This window comes from Sander lucioperca, chromosome 20 (genome assembly GCF_008315115.2).
Source record: "Sander lucioperca isolate FBNREF2018 chromosome 20, SLUC_FBN_1.2, whole genome shotgun sequence".
In the NCBI taxonomy this organism is placed as follows: domain Eukaryota; kingdom Metazoa; phylum Chordata; class Actinopteri; order Perciformes; family Percidae; genus Sander; species Sander lucioperca.
The window spans coordinates 1,678,719-1,696,314 of NC_050192.1; the positions used below are offsets into that span (position 1 = coordinate 1,678,719).

General features: G+C 38.4%; 1 protein-coding gene across 3 annotated transcripts in view; it reads right to left on the bottom strand.

The window, feature by feature from the left end:
* LOC116042058 (deoxynucleoside triphosphate triphosphohydrolase SAMHD1-like) overlaps positions 1–17,596 on the bottom strand; it is a 120,607-nt gene that overhangs the window by 33,557 nt on the left and 69,454 nt on the right. The window lies entirely within an intron of this gene.

The following is a 17,596-nucleotide window of genomic DNA, read 5'->3' on the forward strand; positions in this document are numbered from 1 at the left end:
GTTCAGGACACCCCCGTTTGTCGCTAGCAATGATGTCGCAGTTATTAGTGACGATACTCTCTGACCAATCAGTAGTCTGCACGTTTTCACGTCACCTTTTAGTATCACCTCAGTCGAGGTTCCAAGCGAGCTGAGGCGAGCCGAAAAGGTGACGTGAAAGCGACAGACGGGGGTGTCCTGATCAAACCCGCTATTTTGAAATAGTTTAGCCAGCGGTGGCCTCCAGCTTCATTTGAAACTAAATGTGTCTTCTGGCTGTGGCAACAACACACACCTTCCACGTTCTGTGTGTGTCACGTTAGGTCAGTAGTTTAGGTTAGTTTACTACGGCGCCGCTTGTTTTACAGTTCTGCGGAGGCTCCAGGCACAGCTTTCGCTGTAGCCTACGTACACACACACATGCTGGCTCGACGCACACACCAGCGCATAAGTATAAACATCAGGCTACTTACATAGGCTACTATAAAGCTCTGCGTGGAGCCTCCACAGAACTGTAAAACAAGCTCAAGTGGCCTGATGTTTATACTTGTGCGCTGGTGTGTGCATATATAAGACGACCAGCCACGCTGAGGCGGTACTAAAATCTGCAATGGAAAACGGACGCACAGTGTGTCGAGTCGAGTCGAGTCGAGTAGAGTAGAGAATTATGTGTAGTGTTTTGAAAAAAAAGTGTTTTATGCAACTGAAAACTGAGTGAAAGGCTGAGAAATAGCTCATGGTTTTGTAGATTTGGTGTGTAGTTTAGCTCTTTGAGTGAGAGGTTTGAAATTGCGTGTGACATGTAAAGATGTTGTGTGTAAGCCGTTGTAAACAACAGTAATGAGAAAGGAGAAGAATAGAACATGCACCGTTTCTTAAACAGTTGACTCCTGTTGAGTTGAAGACTTTGATCAGCAGAGGGAGCCAGAGCTTCAGCAGAAAAGTCCTGCTGCAGGTTCCTCTCAGAACACACTACATTTAGGGGCACACACTGCATGTTAGGGTACAAACCATGAAACCTCCCCAGCTGATTGATAACATTAAAAAAATAGTTTTCTGTAATTTTATGTTTAAATACACGTGTGAGGCATTATCTAATGCTAACTTTTGGTGAATTTAGAAGACATCTACAGACACAAACAAAGTGTAGTAAAATGAAAGCTAAATGTGGATTTGGGTTGTTTTCTTTCCATCAGTGTGAAAGATGTTTTTGCCTGTAGTGGCCTTAACCTCCAGACTGCAGTTTACCTGCTGACAGTTAAGATTTTAAGCTCAGGTCATGCCAGCGCTTCTCATCGTATGTGCTTATAGTGAGTATATTTCCTTTTCTGCAACCAGGACTTACACTGTATGAAGTAAAGTGACAACAAGTTCCAGTTTATCAGATGTTTGATATGACTGAAAAACAAAGGAATGTAACATTAATTAAAGAGATGCTTTCATCTAAAAGTCTTCAGCCTCTCTATCTCGGCCTGCTTTTCCAGCTCATACCTCTCTCTTACTTCTTTTTAATTCTCAGTACATACTTTTGCACTTTGTCTTGTAAAACATGTTCTCTTCTCTTTGTTAACATTTCACTACTGAAGCAGCCTTCTCTTCATTATGGTTGGTGATTTCTGTCTGTCTGCCTCTTTGCTCCACACTGAAATATCTCCACAACTATTAAATGGGTTGACATGAAATGTTATACAGACATTCAGGTTCCCCTCAGGAACAAGTGTAATAGCTTTGGTGATCTTCTGACTTTATTTCTAGCTCCATCATCAGGTCATCATCTGAATGTGTCCAGTACTTTGGTTTATGACCAAATATCTGCAGAACTAATTACATTCAAACCAGTCATCAGAAATGAGATGTTACTTTCAGTTTCTGGGGTTTTGGGACATTTGTGGTTATGATTTTCTCTTTGTTGACTTTGACTTATTTGTGACAATTTAGTTTCTCTTTTCATTGTATTTTCTATCTTGTTACGTTTCTATCTCTATAGAGCAACGTTTCTATCTCTATAGAGCATCAAGGACATTATTTGATAAGCAGCAAACTATACACAGCCAGATAGCTTATATCTAACAGCTTGAAAGAACAACACAACTGGTGAACTCTTAGCAGTCAGGCGTCTCCTTTTTGTGTTATTTCTTCATGTGAGTGGATGGATAGTGTGTTTGCACCTGTCGGTCTTGCCAGACTTGTCACCCCCATCTCCTCATCTTTGGGCCGTGTGTCTTTAAGTTCACCTCAATGTCAGGGCAGGAAGGGGAAATGATGGAATCATTCAAATTCTGGAACCACAACAAACAAACAAATATATATATTTATAGTAGCCTATACATGGCAGAGTGTATGGCTGATGAGATCTAGCATCATAGTGTTGTTTGCATTACATATCATTTAGCTGACACTTTTATTCCAAATGCTTACACAGATTTTCAAAACTGTCTCCTTTTTTCAAAACTGCACACACAAAATGCAAAATGCCACAAACACATCTCAAAATGAAGCATTTGCATCAAATGACAATCACTTCTTTCATAATAGTAAATCTTTGGATATACCATGTACACACTGTTGTTCTAAACCTAAAGCTCTTTTGTCTTTTTATAGTACTATGTCTACATGTCCATACAATGTTCTACAGTGAAAGTAATCGGCTGTGAGGCCTTGAAATGTACACTGTAAACGCCAATGCAATGTTGAAACCAAAAAATATGTTTTGACAAAATATTACCGTTGTAAAAGTAGCACAGGGTTGTATACAGTAGCATGCAAGCAAACTAAACCATGCAGTAAACATAGGTAAACCAAATTTTTAGAATACAGTAAAGAAGGTGTGGGGGGGGCTGATCTCTTCTTCAGATGGCCGTGATCTTTTCTCTTCTTTGCCCTAATCCTCTTACAACTTGTTCTCCACTTCCTTCTCCTCTTTCTCCCCCTTTTCTTCCAACTTGGAAAAAGTCTTTCATGCAATTACAAACTGAGTGAAAGGCTGAGAAATAGCTTATGGTTTTGGAGATTTGGTGTGTAGTTTTGCTCTTTTTATGGGAGGTTTCAAAAATTGTGTGACATGTACATACGGTGTCTACGCGGTTGTAAAAAACTGTTAGTGAGAGGGAGGGGAAGCTGTTCTTAGTGGTGGGGGAAACCAGAGCACCTGGAGAAAACCCCATGCAGACAAGAACATACAAACTCCACACAGAAATGCCCGGGGGGTCCAAACCCTGTACCTTCTTGCTGTGAGGCCACAGTGCTAACCATTGGGCCACCGTGCATATTGTTATAACTCTAAAGTGATCAGTGATGTAATAACTATAATCAGAAAGTTACAAGTGAAGTATGATACTATTGCAATTTGGAGAAAGTTAGTACAAATACAGCTCCTCAGACAACTTTTAGGGAATATCAGCAGAGTAAGATGTGATCACACTGGTTTATTTCAACCAACTGTTGTGATAGCTGGGAAAGTGGAAAGACGACCCAAAACGGCTTTTCATAGTTTTATTTTGTTTCTGTCGACTTTGAATGAAGTGTATTTTACGATGCTAAAAGTACTGTTTATTTACATGGAGTCTGGTGGCTTTAGCTAATGCAATTTTGTGGATATTTTTATGTTAAAAGGATCTTACTCTTTAACAGAAAGGTCGCTCTCCTTAGAAATCCTTTCCATAATGTTGTTCAGACACTTAGAATATTAATCTGAGTCTGTCAGCAGCAAAACGAGCACTTTTGTGAACGCAAAGACAAGCTGGACAATTGTCGATTGTTGTTCCCATCAGTCACTTAGACACAAAAACATAGGAAACTAGGTTAAAAAAAAACGGTAGTTCCCCTTTAAGTTCCTTAAAGTGAAGTTTTAACCACATTTTCTCCCACCTGTTTTACTTTCATTGTCTGCAGCACATTCTTCAGTGAAATTGTCTTTAGTCTTTTTTGGCAATACGGTGACTTTGGCAGGTCCTGAAGCACGAATGTACACTTTCATGTTGACACCACTAAAGAAAAGCACACAAAAAATTATCTCTTACACACGCTACAAAATTAACATAAATACAGTACAACAAAGGAGGACAAGCATTTGAAATAATTTCATTAAGTTAAAACGTACGATCACAGAAGGCTTGTATCAAGTGGGTGCATGTGATCACGGAAGGCTTGAATCATGTGGACGCACCGACAGTGTTGTTGTCATTACTTAGAATTCCTCATGGGGGAGACAGAAACCACCCACTGTAGCTTCAAAGTGGCTATATGTAACTTTCAGTTTGTGTTGATTCCAGCGGCCGCTTTGGACAAAAGCGGTAGTGTTTTCACTACAATTGCTGTCGTAAAGCTCTTTTCTTTACGGTGCTGTATTGCCCACTGTGTAGTACTGATATAGTACGTTAGCTTTACCGGGAGGTCATATAGTCGAGATGAATGTTTTGCTCAGACAGAAAATCATTCATTTACAATAAGATAATAATTTACAGATGCATCGTTGCATTTCAAGTGTTGCATACGGTAACTTAGCCTACTTTGGATGTATCGTGAGATAAACCAGGTATCACTGTCACTGGGTCAATAGCCAAAGCATTAAGAGATTGTTGTAGCAACCAACGTAATAATAACTTAGATTCATATAGCACATTTCATGAAACCCACGGACGCTTTACACAAGTACAGGGGGACAAGGGAACAGAAAAAAGTAGGCCAACACAAACACAGACTAAAAGGGAATGAAACGTCTGCGCTAAATGGAAGGGGGATGTCATTTAATGTTGGATACTAACATTAACTGAGGGGGACGGGGCAATCTAAAGTTATTTTATGAATGAAATAGACATATTACATACCTGAGGGGTTAGTTTTGAATCATTTACAATCCCGTAATTGTCTCCATCTGTTAAAGCCCACTTTTAGTTGTTCTTGGTTTAATTTCCTTCTTTTCTGTGATGGCCCTGCCACAGTATCAGCCATAACTACAACAGATAACTTCTAAAATAACATTAAAATACAATTAGGCCTATATAAAGAAATCTCCTGCTTCCTTTTACCTGGCTCAGCTGGCTGGATACACTAACACAGGCTTTGTGACCCGTCAGAATGTGTTACTGTAGCACCGTCTACCTGCCAAAAATCACTCTGTGACTGCGGGGGGGAAAATCAGACCCAGGCAGATGCCTTATTAAAAACTATATAAAACTAGCGTTCTTTTCACTGTTAGTCTCGTTTGCTGTTACAGGTCATTTAAGACCATTGTATGAAAAATGACAGAGCTTCAGAAACGTTAAAAAGTGACATATAGTCAAGTATGCAGTGCACAGATCATATTAAGCAGCGATACCTAAGGATGTTAAGTTTCTGTATGGGAGGGGCGGGGTCATTGGAACTGTTCCGGCGGTGCAAAGGCTCATGGGAAAAAAAAATTCAATTTCTGAATGATTTCTGTCCTAGTTAAAATGTGTTTTAATAATGTTCTGTTAATGTTTAGGTTGTGCTCTGGTATGTTATCTGGTATCCGCTCTGTGGTTATACAACTTGACCTGTTAAGTGTCACCTTGTGAAAAAATGTAAAACGTTTAAGGTAACGGGTTTCCACGCAAATTTCTAATAAAGTCAACCAATTTTGTATAACATTATAAACATTACACACACAGGAAGACAGAGCCATCACTGGCTCCATGGTTGTTGCTTAAGACTAGGGTTAAGATCAGGTAGGTCAGGGTTAGGGAAGGGTTGGGGTTAGTGACACTGTTTATTTCTGTCTAAATGATATTTTGTTTAAATAAACAGTATTCTTAGTGTGTATAGAGCCAGCATATTTTCACATGTACATGAGTGAATTAAGGTTTTATTTCAACCAAACCAGAATGTTGATTGTTGGAACAAACCATTTAAATAAACAATAATTTGATCAAAAACTGTCTTGGATTATCTCAGGTTTGGTGATAGTGATTTTGGGGCTGTTTCATTTAATAAAGACATGGATCATTTTAGGATTTTGTCACCGTTGGGCAAAAAAAAAATACTTACTGAAGAATATAATAAGCAACTATATATAGTACTTAATTGAGTTTTAATCATTGCAGACTACTTGACTAAGTGTTGGAATTGATACGACTTAATAGCACTGAGATATTTCCCTTTATTTCTCTTTCCATTCAGGATTGATTGTTTTTCCTTTTATCATTTTAAGGCCTTTCTTTGCAACTACACATTTAAAAAAATGTTCCCAATTTTTTCTTTGACAACACATTCCATGAATAATAGATGCATCATCATCCCAGCTGTAAAACACAAGTGTTATGATTTCATCTGTTGGACAAGTTAAACCACACAAGGACAAACAAGAGTTTAATTTCAAATAGAGCAGGCACAATCTGTCATCAACCTGTCTCATTAGGGATACAGTTGAAAGGTTCTAATCGCTTTGGTAGGTTTCCCTTTACAGCCCCAAATATATATTAATAATCTAATACAGTTTCACTCTATGAGCAAAACACAATATTAAAAGTTTATCTTAATCACACTCTGATGGTGACATTGAACAAAGCAAGTTGAGCTATATAGTATGAGTACAGTGAGAAACAGTGATATAGGCTAGAGCAGGAGTGCCAAACATAGGGCCCGTGGGCCACAACCGGCCCGCCAAATGGTCCAATCAGGCCCACTGGATGACTTTGCAAAAAATTTGTTTGTGAAAATTGCAGTGAAGTAATTAATTCCAAATTTACCACTTTAATCTCAGAGAATATCAGAGTTCTTTTTCCATAAATGTACAACTTTAATCTTAGAAATTAGAATTTTTTTTCACGGAATATTACCCCTCTCTTCCAGGTCTGTAACATTATTTTTTTCCTACAACGGCCTTAAAACGCTGTCGTAGCAGAAGCAACTAGTGCAACATCAAGCTGACAAGAAACTCTGTGGCAGATACTGTGGTGGAAGTTTTCTTTGCAGCAGGTGTAGATGTTTTGGAAAGAAAATAGAATTGTGAAACAAAAATAAAAGAACAGTCGTAGACTAAACCAAGTTAGGTTTTTGTATTTTATTATAAACACGCACTTGGCTTATTATGACTCTACATTTCTCACAGACAATCTGATACACATGAAGACAATCAAAAAACACAAGAGACATCTTGGAGCCATTTCGCCTCCTTCCCCCTGTACGACTTTCACCCCCCCCAGTTGCATCTCAACTGGCATGGGAAAACTGAATGTATCAGGAGAGATAGTTTTAGGGTGACCTTGTATCCCCTATCTGTTCAGACAAACAGTGCTCACATTATGTTCCAGACTTTGTGATTCTCACTTAGTTAGAATCAGATTCTACATGTGGGAATGAGATGAACTCCCTTTCAGCATTGTGAGAGAAAGCATAAAACAAATAAATCAAAAAAATATATAGAGAATCCTGTTAACAGAAATTTCACCATTACAATTCACTCTTTTTGATTACAAACTAATCATAATAATCAAATTACATGCATTTATAGGATATATATTTTTCAAACATCAATTTTTTTTTGTGAGGGGATAAAAGAAAACCCTCTAATGAAAACAAACATCACTCTTATGTGAAATAAAACAACCAAACAGGTAACTTAATCAAAGAGTAATAAAAAATCACATTGTGTCTGATGCATTGTCTAACTCATCTTCAAAGCCATAATTGCGGAGGTCAAAACCGTTAAACCCTTTAGACTCAGTGTTGTTGTTGTTGTAAGGCCTGATATTGAACCATGTGTAGCAAGAACAATGAGGAAAACAACTTCGTGATTAGTGGAATTACACAGCAGACACAGAACAAAAGAGCAAGGAAGAAAACGACCATAGGTGCAATGAACCTGGCGAGCCAAGCACTCCACCCTCCTCCTACCATCCAAGACCACCAGTTCCAACCCGAAACCTCATCAGGCATGTCTTGTGATTTTAGGTCAGTTAGCAGTGAGTTCAATTGTGTAATGGTGTCAGTAATGTTTCCAGCTATATCAGGAATAAAAGTGCAGCAATGATCCCCAATTACATGGCAGAGGCCCCCTTGTGCAGCTAGCAAAAGGTCGAGGCCCATCTGATGTTGTAGAAGCATATTTCTAAACCTAGGTAATGTGAACCTGGAAGACGAGGACGTTCAACACAGAGAGCATGCATCAAATTAGTCATAAGGCTGTGATGAAATTGACCTATGCTGTCAGCTATTCGCCCATTTTTAGTTTTAACCAGTGTCCCATTTGGAGAGCGTACTAGTCTTTTAGCAAACTCAGCACATGCAGACGGTTGAGAGGAGGCAGAGTGAAACTGATCTCCCTCAGTGAGACTCAACATTTGTGAGTGCAGTCAGTACACAGATAGCGTCGGTTAAGTTCAACGGTTGGGGCTTTACTGGAGCAGCTTGTTTTTGTGATAGAGCAAATAGAGAACGCACATAACATGAATCGTTGTAACCTGCGTCACGTGTGAATTTCCTAATAGTGCCTAGCCAGACATTAGTGGAGAATGCTCCATCATCTTCATTAGAGGAGGAAATCCATTTGCTGGACATAGCATCTAATGTTTCAGTTAGGTGTTGTGGGTGAGCGATGTTGGGAGGAGGTATTACTTCGAGGTAAAAAGAACCACAGGGATCTTTCCCTGAAATTTACCCCCTTTCTTTACTGTGTTTGTGTCATCAATGTGTGTGTGCGTGTCAGTGACATTGAAAGAGTCATGCTAAACAGTGTCTCAGTGTCATCGGGAGAAGAGGTCAGGTGAACAAATGTTTTCTCATATCTTTCTAACACCAGAAATGTAATCATTAGACACACAGTAAAAAAATACACTGCTAACAAATCTGAAAACCTCACAAAGTCGTGGTCGTCGCCATTCCAGCCTCCAGTTTCTTCTGGACCGCTCCATTGGTGTCAGAGCAGCCCCGCTGCAGTATGGAATGCGTGGAATGTGCTGTGTTGTGAGGATCACAGCTGGAGAATGATTTGTCAGAGCAAAGTGTGTAATCGTCACTGCTGTCTTTTGCAAGGGATTTAAAGCAGTACGATACCAGTTTTGTTGATCAGGTTTTTTTTTCTGCCTGATTTGTAGTGAGGGAAAACTCCTGTTTTCCTCAGCTGATATTGAGATAGCACAGAAAACGCCGTTCTGTCAGGCTGGTCTCAATCTTCCTTCCTCGTAGGTGACTAAACAGTGGTCTGTTCGTCACTTGTCACAGGCCATGGAAAAACCTGTTCTCTCTCTCTCCTGGATCCGGGACTTTCCTGCAGTGCGATGCGTGGACCCACGTAGCTCTCTCAGAGACCTTCACTGCTGTGTGTGTGACCAAAAGGATCTGGTATGGTCTTTGCCATCGTTTGGACTGCCAGTCCTTCCTTCTGAAATCTTTCAGTACCACGAAATTCCGGGCTGAAGCTTGTGTAGGAGTCCTTCAGTTGGTTTAGGCAGACCTGCAGAAACCTGGATTCTTATGACAGAAAGAGCAGAAGAGAGTTGCGTGCAGTAACTTAATCTAACACTTTCGTACAGAGCGGTGGAGGGAATACCTGTGTAAAAAAAATTTGAACCCCCTATCTATTATTGCTACTATTTATTTGTTATCGCTTCTATATCCCTGCTATTTATTAAACCCCTTATTTATTATTGCTACTACATCCCTACTATTTGAGGCATGACAAAGCTCATGACTCAATAAGCAGCATATATAAATAATCTGTTAAATAGTTTAGCCATCAACAGTGGCCTGTGTTATACAGCAAAATCCTGTATAAGATCAAGAAAAAGTCCAATAAAAATTTATTTAGAGGGAAAAAATCACCAACGTAAAATGTTTACTTCAATATCAATTAATAATCTAGTTTTAGACAGTTTGTCATTTGTCGCTCGAAATACAACTAACGTCTATAGTGCAGCTTTACTGAAAAACTCACTAGGGTATAATATTAAAAGAACTGTTTTTAGATCTAAAACCTTATATCAATACCGTATCATGAATTAACCAAAAATATGTTGTTATTTCATTTTATTGTTGCCTTGCAACGCAAAATAATACCAATTGTTGTCTGGTATTTCTAAAAACCATTATGAATTAAAGTTTTTTGGCCTATAGAGCCAACCTAAGCACTTCTAATTTGCAGTCTATTAATCCAATTTGTTACTTGACATGGAAAATATATCACATTATATAATGTATGTCAAAAATGTACCTTAGTGTACTAAAAATGTTTGCTGAGCCTAAAACTGCACATGTACAATTCCTGTCTTTCTCTTATCTGTGTGTGTGTGTGTGTGTGTGTGTGTGTGTGTGTGTGTTCTCTGGGAAAACTCCTCCAGCTGTCCGCTCTAAGGACAGGAAGACTTTCTCCAGGGTGCATGTAAACACACACCTAACTAAAGAGAGAGTGGAATGTGTTTCTGCTTATCATTCAAATAGAAATGTAAACCAAAATTTACTTGTTATGTCAACTGGAACACTGAGGAATAAAAAAAAACGTTAGACAAATCATCAACATATTTGAAAAATATTTAGCATCCCCTTTAATCCCCTTTCGAATAGTGTACAGGTTCTGGCACATGTGGTGCGCGAGCGTGGACTGCTGCATTTACTGCTTTGAGGTCCTGAACAAAACGCCACTCGACGGCCTTTATGTCTGATTGGCTTTATAATCATATATTTGTTATTAATATTATATATTAATACGGAGTTAAAAACGGGTCTGATTCCGTCAATTGCTTCCTGCTTCAGTGGGTACTGATATTTTGGGGCCTGTAGTCCGAACGTGGAATGATGACTACAGGTTGGCAATTTTGAATTAAACCCATATCATATTTGTTTGCTGCCCAAAGGTGACGCGGTACTTCAGACAGCAAAGGAGAAACATCAGTAGGCGATATGTCTGTGTTGCTCTGCAAAAGGCTTTGTGTGTTAGGCACAGGTTCCTTTAACATGTGAACGCTGCGTACACAAACATGCGTCGCGATAATAGTTTCCTACAACACCCCGTCGAGGGAGAGAAAGAAACCTCATTATCTGTAGGGTCAGTCCAGTCGGTCAGTCCACTAAAAATTCGATTTCCCTCCCATGCACCAATAACACTGTTGTAGGCAACTTTTATGCATCAGATGAATACATAGAATAATTTGGTACGCTTTCTCTAATTTGTTTTTGTTCAAGATATTGTATAGCATTTGATACAACCTGTCTATCATGTGGGGAATGTGAGTGTGGCGTGCGAGGAAACATTTTCTTCATTGCGAGCACGTGTATGCATATGTTTGAGTGTGTCTGCGTTACTCTCCTTTGTCGTTGTGAACGTGGTTTCCATCCTCTCAGCACTTCCACCCGCACCGTTTCCTTCCCACCCTCCTGGGATGAGGGCACCTTCTTCTTCTTCTTTGGGATTTTACAGCAGCCGGCATCCAAAAAGTTGCATTGCTGCCATCTATGGAACTAGCACCGCAGTGCATTATATCCTGTTATACAGTCCAGTGTCTATTAAAAATTTAAACAAACAACGTTTTCCCCTCCCACTTGATCCTACTTCTAAAATACTCTTCAGGGATACTTCTTCCAAACCAATTTCTCGCAATTCTCTGAGTAGATCTTGTCTTTGTCGGTCATAATTTCGACAAGAAATCAAAACATGATGCACCGTCTTAGGTTCCTGACATAAACACAAGCCACTCTGATGTTTACCTAAAATAAATAAAGTGCTGTTCAGCAATGTGTGACCAATCCTCATTCTAGAAGATGAGGGCACCTTTCTGCCCAGTGTCCTTTTCCTCTGCAAGTGTTTTTATCCACTTCTGGAGTGTTGCCACGGCTTCGTCCTTTTTCTCTTCCCCTGCCCCTCGCCTGACTTCTGGGATGTGCTATGCCTCTGCCAGCCGTTGCTGTCAAGGTTTTCAGCAGTTTCAGCTGGGCCTCATCATTTTGTCTCTGTCTTTTTCTCTCAGCTTTTTCAGCTGTCCGCTCATTGTGAAACCTAATGAGAAGCTCAGTGAGGCGTGCGTCAGAGTCTTTGCGTGGAGGCAGGTGACTAGTCGTAGTTCTAACACCAGTCTCTGTACAGGGTCCATTTTCAATCCCCGCAGCTCCTCTTTCTAGTTCTTGTTGTGGAGGGGCTGAGGCAGAAAATTGCCCTGCATTCCTGCTGTCTTCCTTCTCTGTCATGCACTTGGTCTGCATCTGAGAGGACACCGTTGGTTCTTCTTTCCTCTCTCTCTGCGGTGGGTGGAATGGTGGCGGTGGAAGGCTTTCGAGTAGGAAATCCACGACACTAAGACTCGGATACAGAAGACAACGTGCAGCATTCTTTTGTATGTTATCAGTGTCATGAATGTTCAACAGAGTTAACTCTTGCTGCATCTGTTTTCTCTCCCTAGTGTTTGCTTCCTTCATCCATTGTTTAAGGCATTTTTTGTTTTTCCCCAGGAACTTCAAATCCCCTGTCTTAATTGTTGATTTTCCCATTAGTTTCTTTTCTTCTTCTTCTAACTCCTGTTTTAACACCCTCAGCTTTTCTGTACTAAGACTGCCGTTTTCCGGAAATCCAAACCGTTTGGACTAATATGGTAAACATTCAACACATTCCAATCCATATCTCCGAACCATCTCCTCCACCACAGGCCCTTTCGGGACTGGTGACGATTGGTTGGAGCCCATTCGTTCAGAATGAGGGAAGTCAACTTCTTAACCTTCGAACAACCATCGTTGCAAGGCAGCTTTTACTATCTCGGAAAAAAGCCACACAAATCCGTTAACAGTTCCTGCTAATAGGGGTTTAACGCGGAGAAACCCACACTGAAATCCGGGACAGGTTACTGCTGTCACGTGTGTAGATTTAACTAAAAATCTACCGCCACGCCTGGTTGAGAAGACTTTTTCAGAGATATAGTTGAATGTGTCGAATATCATTTACCCAAACCCTTAAACACAAAGAACCCAACAAGGCTATTAGTCTTGTTTTTCAAAACGACTGTGTTTTGTTTCATCCAAGTTCACAGGTCAATTGGAATTCTTTTTCAAATTGAGTCATTTAAATCTTTATCTTACCCTGCTGCTTGAAATTTCTTCCTGTTCGTTTTAGATCGGAGTGGAAACAGTCAAGAGTTCTCCGTGGTCCTGACCCCCTTCTCTCTGAAATACCTTTTTAAGGTTAGAGGTATGAGGCAGGCGATTTTTGAACCCTGGATAGCCAGTCATCAGCGACCCACGGAGTTCTTTTCTCTGTTATCTCATCCAATCCTGCCCCGACAACGCCAGATTGTGGTGGAAGTTTTCTTTGCAGCAGGTGTAGATGTTTTGGAAAGAAAATAGAATTGTGGAACAAAAATAAAAGAACAGTCGTAGACTAAACCAAGTTAGGTTTTTGTATTTTATTATAAACTTGCAAGTTTACAAGGAAGCATACGGTTCACAAAAGGCACGCAGCACTAGTGTGAAAGGTCTCTTCAAATGAGTGAACAGAAACACTGAACTTAAATACATCTTCAGAGTGACAGCACACACGCACTTGGCTTATTATGACTCTACATTTCTCACAGACAATCTGATACACATGAAGACAATCAAAAAACACAAGAGACATCTTGGAGCCATTTTGCCTCCTTCCCCCTGTACGACTTTCACCCCCCCAGTTGCATCTCAACTGGCATGGGAAAACTGAATGTATCAGGAGAGATAGTTTTAGGGTGACCTTGTATCCCCTATCTGTTCAGACAAACAGTGCTCACATTATGTTCCAGACTTTGTGATTCTCACTTAGTTAGAATCAGATTCTACATGTGGGAATGAGATGAACTCCCTTTCAGCATTGTGAGAGAAAGCATAAATCAAAAAAATATATAGAGAATCCTGTTAACAGAAATTTCGCCATTACAATACAGTCTCTGATCTTTCTGGAGTGGTTTAGTGGTCCGGCCCACTTCAGATCAGATTAGGGGGATGTGGTCCATGAACTAAAATGAGTCTAGCCACTGGGCTAGAGTATACTGTTATCATAATGGTTATAGTAATCATAATTCATAATCATAATCATAATTTCATTTGATAGATGCAATTCAAAGTGATTCCCAAATCAGAGCTTCCCATATATAATATATAATCAGATTATCACATCAATTCACACAGATTAACATAAAAACCAAACACCTTAATAATATTTAAAATCCCTAAACCACAATTTAAATATTCACTTTAATCACTTTTGATCACCAGACCCAGTAGAATTACATCTCATTGTGCTACATTAATAGACAATATATTCACGAACGATATGGAAAACAATGTAGACAGCGGGCTATTATATAATGACATAAGTGATCATTTACCTGTTTTCATCGTCTATCACTGTAATTATAGGAAACCCATGGACATTAGGCATCTCAAATACAAAAGAGTAAGAACTGCGGAAAACATAAATGCTTTTAAGGAAGAGTTACTGAAACAAAACTGGAAAATATTATATGAAGAAAATGACATTGATAAAGCATACAATGGATTTCTAAAAACTTTTACAACATTGTATGACAAAAAATTGTCCTGTAAAACAATACAGTGATAGACAAAGTAAAACAAATAGCCCATGGATCACTAAGGGTTTATCTAATGCCTGCAAAAAGAAAAATACATTGTATAGCAAACTTATCAAGTATCGCACCCCAGATGCAGTATTATGAGGATATGCAAGAAAGAATACTATAATAAAATATTAGATGACAATAAAAATAACATGAAAGGTCTATGTAATATTCTAAATAGTATTATTAGAAATGGAACTACAAATGGGAAGGCAAGTTACCCAGAATTTTATATTGAAAATGACAAGAAAATAGAAAACATGGAAGATGTGGTTAGTGGTTTTAACAAATTTATTGTAAATGTGGGACCTGATTTAGCTGAAAAAATAAAAAATACAGAAATAACAGAAGGGGTAAAATCTGATCTGTGGAATTGTAATCCGACCTCTATTTTCCTTAGAGCAGTGGAAAGTAATGAAATAATAAACACTGTAAAAAATTGTAAAAGCAAATGTTCCACGGATTGGAATAATATTGATATGAGTATAATAAAACAAGTTGTTGAAGAAATTGCTGAACCACTAACTCATATTTGTAACTTGTCTTTTCAATCTGGTAAATTTCCAAACAAAATGAAAATAGCAAAAGTAATACCAGTATATAAAACTGGGGATAGACACCTTTTCACAAATTACAGGCCTGTTTCTATACTCCCCCAGCTCTCCAAAATCCTTGAAAAGCTTTTTACAGAAAGACTTGATAATTTTATCGAAACATCCAAGCTTCTAGTGGACAGTCAATATGGATTCCGGGCAGATAGATCAACAACTTTGGCACTAATGGAATTAATTGAGGAAATCACAAATTGCGTAGATAAAAAGAAACATGTAGTGGGAATTTTTATAGATCTAAAGAAAGCATTTGACACCATAAATCATGACATTTTATTACATAAATTAGAGAAATATGGTATCAGAGGAGTTGGATTGGAATGGGTGAGTAGCTACTTAACAAACAGGCAACAATATGTAGAAATTGGGGATCATAAATCAACATACATGAACATAACATGTGGGGTAGCACAGGGGTCGGTCTTAGGACCAAAGCTTTTCATAATTTACATCAATGATATATGCAGGGTATCGGATATACTAAAATGTATTCTATTTGCGGATGATACAAATATTTTCTGTTCTGGTGATAATTTACAGCAGCTTTTGGAGATGATCACATCAGAAATTGTCAAATTCAAACAGTGGTTTGATGTAAATAAACTGTCATTAGATATAAGCAAAACAAAGATAATGTTATTTGGAAAACATAAAACTAACTGTCAAGTAGAAATACAAATCGATAACATAAGTATTGAAAGAGTATATGAAAATAAATTTCTTTCTTTCTGTGATTTTACACCACAAAATCTGCTGGAAACCTCACATAAACCATGTCAAAGCAAAACTAGCAAAGACGATAGCAATAATAAATAAATCAAGACATATTTTAGACAATAAATCATTACATACTCTGTATAATACACTCATACAGCCATATCTAAGTTACTGTGTGGAAATCTGGGGATATACATACAAAACCAACCTACAGCCGTTATGCACATTACAAAAGAAAGTAGTCAGAATCATAAATAATGTTGGATACCTGGAGCACACAAGTCCTTTATTCTTCAAGTCACACATTCTGAAATTCATTGATCTGGTTAAATTTAAGACGGCACAAATCATGTTCAAAGCAAGAAATAATTTACTTCCAGGAAATTTACAAAAAATGTTTATGGAAAGACAGGGTGGGTGTAACCTGAGAGAACAAATAAACTTTAAAAAACTCAAAATAAGAACAACTTTAAAAAGTATGTGCATCACGATTGGTGGGGTGAGTTTGTGGAATGGGCTAGACCAGGTGCTTAAACATTGTACAAACATAACAAAGTTTAAAAAGTTATATAAAAACACTTTATTAAAAGGATATGAAGAGGAAGACAGATGATGGTGAAAGGGGGTTAGTGTATGGATTGTTAGGATGATGGATTTTCGGAAATGGGTTGTTGATGTACTCAAAATGTAAATAAATAAACAAAAGGGTTTGGTATGTGAAGAATTAGAGATGTATTGTTGTGTATATTCATTATCATGTTGTAAAAATATATGATATATAAAGAAATGACTTAAAGTGAATCAGGGGTAGGAAACTTTACAAGCTCGGCTTCATCCTGCTCCTTTTCGGACAAATTTTTTAAATCAAAAATGGTAATAGTATTTTTAATATTACTTGTAAACACTGGATGGAGATTGTTCCTTTTCCTTTGGTGTGTTGCTACACACTTTTATTTTATAGATATATTTATATATGTGTATTTGTATATATATGCATATGTATGTATGTATGTATGTATATGTATATATGGGTACATGCTGTATGTGTATATGTATTTTTAATTTTGTTCAAAATAAAAATAAATGAAATGAAACTTTAAAGCAGCCATATTATGCTCACTTTCAGGTTCATAATTGTATTTTAAGGTTTTACTAGAATAGGTTTACATGGTTTAATTTTCAAAAAACACCATATTTTTGTTGTACTGCACCGCTCTCTCTCACTGCTGCAGATCCTCTTTTCAGCTGGTCTCTGTTTTAGCTACAGAGTGAGACCTCTTTTCTTCTTTTTTTCTTCTTCTTCTGTACTATCTTTGATTGCACTTGCACATGTGCAGTAGCTCAGATGTAGATCATGTCAGCTAGCTAGCTCCATAGACAGTAAAAGAAAGGCTTTCTACAACTTCAGTCAGTTACAAGGCAGGATTAGCTGGGAGACTTCTAAATGAGGGCGCACATGGAAGTAGTTCTTTTGTAGATTATGGTGAACTTGTGTGTGTTGTAGCAGTGCTTTGCTATTGAGAATGAGGTAGCATGCTAGCGTTAGCATGCTAGCGTTAGCATTAGCGTTAGCATGCTAACGCTAACGCTAACGCTACGAGCTAATGTTGCGGTTAGCCTGCTTGTTTCGGCTTGTGACGTCACAAGCCGTGCCGATTTTGAACAGCTCACCCGGAGACTGAAGGCAGGACACATTCAGAAACCGTATCTCACTCTAAACAGCATGGATGGATTTTTTTCAAAGTT